Below are 7,234 nucleotides of genomic sequence, written 5' to 3'. Positions count from 1 at the left end.
TTAATGTCTTCTGCAGGTATGTTTTTCTTTTTTTTTTTTTGGGTTATGAATTTTGTTGTTAATGTTTTGTTCATTTCTTATGTAAAAAAAAATCAAACTGTAAAAGCTCTGCTGACAGTCCCATTGTGGTTTCCTGAGGGAGCAGAGGTGTAGGAAGAGACAGAAGAGATAATAATATGTTTTAATGTCTTCTGCAGAAAATAAATGCAGGAAAGCATCATATTGAGTCCTCTTCCTCCGTGCCCAAACACACACCTGTTACACTGGTGCCGTGACCCTTTGGATCTTCAGATCAGCTTGATGCTCATCGCCATGGTTGCTGTGCTACTTTGCTGATCAACATTTCAGGATTTATATGTGGTCAGATTTATGAAAGACTGTGGTTTAGGGCACCCTCTCTAACCTCAGTGAATTGATGACTTTTAATTACTGATATTAACTTGTTTTTCTACCCCATTTTGTTCCTGTGTACATACACAACGCAAGTACATTTAATGGTTTAAAGCCGTTGCTTAAATAACTATGGATGGGTTTGGTAGTCCTATTCTACCCAAAGGTAGGGGTGTTGGGTTCAGGGATATTGCTGGCAGTAGGGCTGTGGGACATTCAAAGTTCACACCTGATAGTTGTGCAGGATCAGGGTTAGGCTTGAGCCCAGGTTGTGCTTCTGTTGGTGGGATAATGAGGGAGAATCCCCTTACTTCCACACCCAGCAGTGAAGCTAATGACTTTCGCCACTTCACAGACATGGTGGGGCAGTTAGGTGCTCAAATTGGTTAATCCATTGTTGCTAAGCTAATGTCAGCTGGTGTTGTTAACATGAATAGTGACCACCAGTCCACCTCAGCCACCCAGAACTCATGTGATGTTAACAGACATGACCTCCCACATGTGACAGTCCATGTTAAACCTGATAAAGTGCTCCAGACATTCAGAGGTGACAACACTGACAAATACTCAATCCAGGACTGGATTGACATGACGAAAGCTCACCTCAGAAGACAAGACATTCCTCTGTGCGAACAAGCGGAGGAAATGAACCACTTAATGGGCAAGGCCAGAGATGTTGTGAAGATTACTTTGCGTAGTTATCCTGCACTTGATGTTACGCAGAGACCTGAATTGATGTACAGTGTTCTTCTCCGCTATTTCAGTGAGGCTCCCTCATGTCTCCCTCTCGCTGACTTTTATGCTACTCTGCCTAAGCACAGAGAAAACCCAGTTGACTACTGGATAAGACTGAACAAGGCAGCAGACCTTGCTCTTGAGGGCCTGCACAGACGAGGGAACCGGATGGAAGATATGAATAATGAGGTGGCTCTCATGTTTGTCAAACATTGCCCTGACCCGGAGCTATCCTGCACCTTAAAATGTAAGCCAATTTATGAGTGGACCTCACGTGATGTTCAGCTGAGAATCGATGATTATCAAAGAGAGTTGAGGGCTAGTGGCAGAACCACTGGTGCCACACAGCTGAAAAGCCACATCACCACCATCACTCCTGAGCTGCCCAGCTCACCATCATCGAGCCTAGTGGCATGTGAGCAGTGCCACGCTCCAAGTCCATTACCCCCAACCATCTCTCTCCAAACCCAACGTCATGTGTGTCACCCTCCTTGCCCCTCTTCAGTGCCTGTCTCAGTTCAAGGTGGTCCCCAACATGCTCAGAGCCAAGCCTCAGTACCAGTTCTGGCACAAAATCTCCAGCAGTCAGAGGAGAGACTTCTCTCTCGTATGGTCGACATGTTTCAGGAGATGATGGGGAAAATGCAGCAGCGCAACACTTCTCATCCTATTCGAGGTGGGAGGCTCCAGCGTGCTCCTCGTGAGCGACGTACCAGAGAAACAGGTTGTAAAGTCTGTGGTGACTCAAATCACACCACCATTTCACACTGCATGTCTGAGAGATTGTGTTTTGGATGCTTCGCCCCTGGTCACACCAGACTGAACTGCCCTGCTAATAACTCCTCTCAATCCCAGTCTGAGGGAAACTAACCGACCTGTATTTGGAGGGAGGCAGTACAGGTCACACCGCAAACTCCCAAATCGAAGACATGTCTGATGCTGAGACTGTTTACACATCTGTGAGAGACTCATGTAGTGACTCTGAAGTCGTTGTTTATCAGAATGTACACAGAATTGGTAGCAGTGACAGTCTCTTCTACACAACTGTGGACATGGGTGGGACAGTGAAAATCGGCGGAATGTTGGACAGCGGTTCAATGGCCTGCAGCATTAGTGAGGCAGCAGAAGTAAAGCTGAGAGTGGCTGGAGTGATAACGGACCAGAAACTGACTGATGTGAATGTGGTCCTTGTTGGATGTGGCAGACTTCGTGTTAAGCCAAAGTGTGCTTTTGATGTAGAGATGGAAGTGTATGGCTGTAAAATGTTGGTCCCCACACTTGTTGTTCCAGGTCAGCATGACGAGTTGATACTAGGGACCAACGTCATAAAACACATCCTACATCAGTCCAAGCTATGTGAGTCCTATTGGAAAACAGTGTCCAGCCCCTGCCCAACTGGAGACCCAGAAACTGAACGTTTCCTGTCCATGCTATCTGGTGTGACTCCCTGGAAAGGTGAGGATGTTCCTGACAGGGTCGGTACAGTAAGGTGTAACTCAGCTACCTGCCTCGAGCCTGGCCGTGAATATCTCATCTGGGGAAAAATGCCCCAAAACACTGCTGTTTCCCCAGGCAGCACCGTCATGACTGAGCCAACGTCATCCCGCTCAGCTCCCAGAGGTGTTTTGGTCGCAAAGATTGTAACCACATTGTGGGGAGACAGATGGGTCCCACTGAAGCTCATTAATACATCTAACAAGCCTGTGTTATTGAGGCGAAATGCTAAGCTTGCTGATGTCTACCCAGTCGTAACACTTGAAGACATGGATGTTGCAGAGCGCTCAGAGGTTACCCTTGCTGGCTGCGCTCAATCAGCCGTGCCGGCAACTTCAGACATAAATTCTGTTAAAGACAAGCTCAGGTCAGTTGGGCTCAGTGATGTTGATATGGAGTCATGTGAAGTTTCGGAGGACTGCAGGAGGAGAATGGCTGACCTTGTTTTGCAGTATGAGGATGTCTTTTCACGCCACCATCTTGACTGTGGGGAGGCAAAGGGCTTTGTACACCGCATACACTTGTCAGACAGCAGACCATTCAGGCTCCCATACAGGAGAGTGCCTCCTGGCCAGTACCAGAAGTTACGCCAAGTGCTGAGTGAGATGGAGGAAAAGGAGATCATCAGCAAATCAACCAGTGAATATGCATCACTATTGGTCCTCGTGTGGAAAAAATGGAGATCTCCGCATCTGTACAGACTTTCGCTGGTTGAACAGGAGAACCCTGAAGGATGCCCATCCCCTTCCTCACCAGGCAGATTGTTTGGCAGCACTGGGAGGTAACTGTCTGTTCAGCACGATGGATTTGACCTCCGGGTTCTACAATATGCCACTCCATGAGGACGACAGGAAATACTCAGCATTCACCACTCCCATGGGCTTGTATGAGTACAACCGTCTGCCGCAGGGCCTCTGCAACAGTCCCGGGAGCTTTATGCGTATAATGACCAGCATTTTTGGAGACCAAAACTGTCTGAGTCTACTGTGTTATTTGGATGATCTGTTGGTGTTTGCACCTGATGAGGAGACTTCCTTGCAGCGGCTGGAGATGGTGTTCAAGAGGCTGCGTGTTCATAACTTGAAGCTGGCCCCCAAAAAGTGTTTCTTTCTCAGGAGGTCTGTCAAGTTTCTCAGTCACATAATAGATGAGAATGGTGTTTCAACAGACTCTAGTAAAGTTGAGAACACCGCGAACATGGCGACCACTGACCTCATGGAGCCCGATGGCGTGACCCCATCTCAGAAGAGGATAAGGTCCTTTTTGGGGATGGTAAATTACTATCAGCACTTCGTGCCCAGGTACTCCGCCATTGCCAAGCAGCTCTTTGATCTGCTGAAGGGGGGAAGAGAAAAGGTAAACATCACAAGACCAAACTGTCAGGCAGGAAGTTGTGTACTTCTGACTGGACAGCAGAGCAGGAACAGTCTTTTGAACACCTGAAATCCTCACTGATTCACAGTGCTGTTCTGGCTCATCCAGATTTCACTCGTCCTTTCATGCTGTCAACTGATGCATCCCTGGATGGCTTAGGTGCTGTTCTGTCTCAGGTTCAGGAGGATGGAACTCGAGCCAGGTCCATTGCTTTTGCCAGCAAGTCATTGTCTCAATCCCAAAAGAATTACCCGGCTCACAGGTTGGAGTTTCTGGCCTTGAAATGGGCAGTTTGCGACAAGTTCAGCCACTGGCTGAAAGGCCACAAATTCACAGTCTGGACTGATAACCCGTTGACTCACATCCTGACAAAGTCAAAGCTGGACTGCTGTGAGCAACGCTGGGTGGCCAAGTTGGCGAGCTACGACTTCCATATCAAGTATATCCCAGGTCGGCAGAACATTGTGGATGATGCCCTGAGCCGTGTGCCGTTTGTCAAAGAGGGCGTTGGTCACAGGCTGCTTGCTGAACCATATGTAGGTCTTCTCAACGAGGTCAAGGATGTGTCGAATTCCTCCGTCCAAAATGCCTTCCGGTCATCCACTGGTCGCAAGACAGCCTTTCCAGTGAGCGTCAATGCTTAGTCCACATACAGTCCGCTACAAATACACACTCAAGCTGTTGCAATGGAGGATGTGTCTGCTGTGTTGCAATCGTACATTGAGTGGGATGCTGGTCCGTGGGCCCGTGCTGTTGAAGTGTTGCAGCATCTACCTCAGTTGGTTCCACCTGGACAGGACACTTTACCTGCCTACACCGAAAAGGACCTCCGTGAGAAGCAGTTGGAGGACAGAACTCTTTCTCGTGTTGTGTACTACGTTGAGAGACGTCGTAGGCCCTCAAGGAGAGAGAGGTTTAAAGAGCATGTCTCTGTCACAAAATACTTAAAGTACTGGAATAGGCTAACTGTGAGCAGCGGTGTGCTATACAGGATTTCAAGGGATCAGAAGACAAAGGCCAAGCGCTTCCAGTATGTTGTCCCTGACTCAAGACTGAGGTTCTGCATGGAGTGCACGATGGAGCGGGACATCAAGCTCAGTTCAGGAGTCTCAGTTTGACGAGACAGAGGTTTTTCTGGCTGAACCTCGACAGAGATGTGAGAGACTACGTTCGCCATTGTCAGCGATGCATTGTTAGTAAGACTGTTGAGCCTGAGGGTAGGGCTCCCTTGGAGACCATAACATCAACCAGGCCACTGGAGCTGGTATGTATTGACTTTTGGTCGGCTGAAGACTCCAGAAACAAGTCTGTCGATGTTTTGGTGATAACAGACCATTTTACAAGAATGGCTCAGGTATTTCCATGGAAAGACCAGACAGCCAAGCAGGTGGCAAGGGTTCTCTGGGATCGCTATTTCTGTATCTTTGGCTTTCCTGGAAGGATTCACAGTGACCAGAGGGCCAACTTTGAGAGTCTGCTAATAAGTGAGCTCCTCAGGGTGTCAGGTGTCAGGAAATCGCACATTACACCCTACCATCCAATGGGAAACGGAAGTTTGGAGCGATTCAATCGAACTTTGGATGGTATGATCCGTGCGTTGCCCCCTGTTGAGAAAGCTGACTGGCCGCGGTGCTTACAGACACTGACCTTTGTGTATAACTGCGCAGCCCATGAGACAACAGGTTACCCCCCCTTTTACCTCATGTTTGGCCGAGTCCCCCGTCTACCTGTTGACGTCCTTTTTCGTACTGTCCTTCATGACTCTGCTGTGACGAGCTATGATAAGTATGCTGCATGTCTCGCCGGTGATCTGAAGGAAGCGATGATGATTGCCCAGGAGCATGCCACGAAAGAGCAGAAGAGACATGCTCAGCTGTACAATCGGAAAGTGAAGGGATCCTACATTAATGTCGGTGACAGAGTGCTCTTGGCCAACCGGAAGGAAAGGGGTAAGAAGAAACTCGCTGACCGGTGGGAATCAACCATCTACACTGTGGTGGATGTGAACCCAGAGACCCATACATACAGAATCCTCGACACAGTCACTGGTCAGGAGAAGGTGATTCACAGGAACCTGCTAATGCTGGCTAATTTCCTTCCTGTGAAGGACACATGTAACATGTCTGAGCCTGCCTCATCCATTCTCGCTACAGAATCCTCAGCCGCAGGAACTGATGGTGCCGGAGAAGGTGGGAAGACCTTGTTTGAGAGAGAGAGCGAGGTGCTTTGTGGAGCTAGTGAGAGTTTTGATGTTGGAAGTGACAGGAACTCGCTTGTGACTGTGGAGGAGAGACAGTCCCCTTCGACTGATCTGGAACCTGTGGACTCTGAGAGGAGAACCATAGAATGGATCACACAGCTGTCTGCTCCAAGTCTGTCAGCAGTAGGTCTTACTGACATGACAAGCATGACCTCTTACCCCCAGAACTGCTCTGTTCCACCTGAGGGCCACACGACAGATCTGTCTGTGACTTGTGACTCTGCCCCTGTGACTGCTGTGGATGTCTTGGCAAGTGTAAGTCAGCCAGCCCCTGCCCTCAGTGCCTTGACACAGACAGACAATGCCTCAGACATACTGCACACTGTTGACCAGACCTCAACCATACACTGTGACCGTTCTAATGCACAGACACAAGTCAGGTCAAGATTTGGTCGTCTGGTTAAACCTGTGAACAGACTCATACAAACCATGTCCAGGCAGGATGTTGTTCAGGACAAGTTCAGTGTTAAAGCTGTTTGCAAATCAGTGTTCCAGGCTTTTGCTGACTAAAACCTTAATAAGATAGCCTTATGCCCCTTTTGGGTCTGAAAGTTTTTGTATTGCTTTAATGTTCTGCTGTTTTCCTTTTATAAATCTTGTCAGGAGCCTGTGTTGCACTATATTTTGGGGTCTTGTGGGGTGTATAAGGCACCCTGTTACCAGTTGCTGGATTGAGGGATAAGCGCTGCTCTCATGCCACTTCATCCTTAAGGGAAACATTTGATGTTGGGTTTTTGTTTATGGCCTCTGGTAAATTGTGAACTTGTAGTGTTCTCTATGGTGTAGACTGTGTAGTTGGTGCTCATATTTGATAAAATTCAGTAGGGGTGAGTGTAACAGAGTTAGAAATGTACTTTATTGATTATTTCCAATTTGTAAGTTTTATTAATCATTTCATGATTATTTTGAGTATTTTTTAATTTTATCTCTATGGGTTATTTTCATTTACGATTATTTTATACATTTTCCCTGAGTTAATTA

This window comes from Leuresthes tenuis, unplaced genomic scaffold (assembly GCF_036924035.1).
Source record: "Leuresthes tenuis unplaced genomic scaffold, fLeuTen1.0.hap1 SCAF_17, whole genome shotgun sequence".
Taxonomy (NCBI): domain Eukaryota; kingdom Metazoa; phylum Chordata; class Actinopteri; order Atheriniformes; family Atherinopsidae; genus Leuresthes; species Leuresthes tenuis.
The sequence above is the reverse complement of the archived record's forward strand: the minus strand, read 5'-3'. Positions refer to the sequence as shown.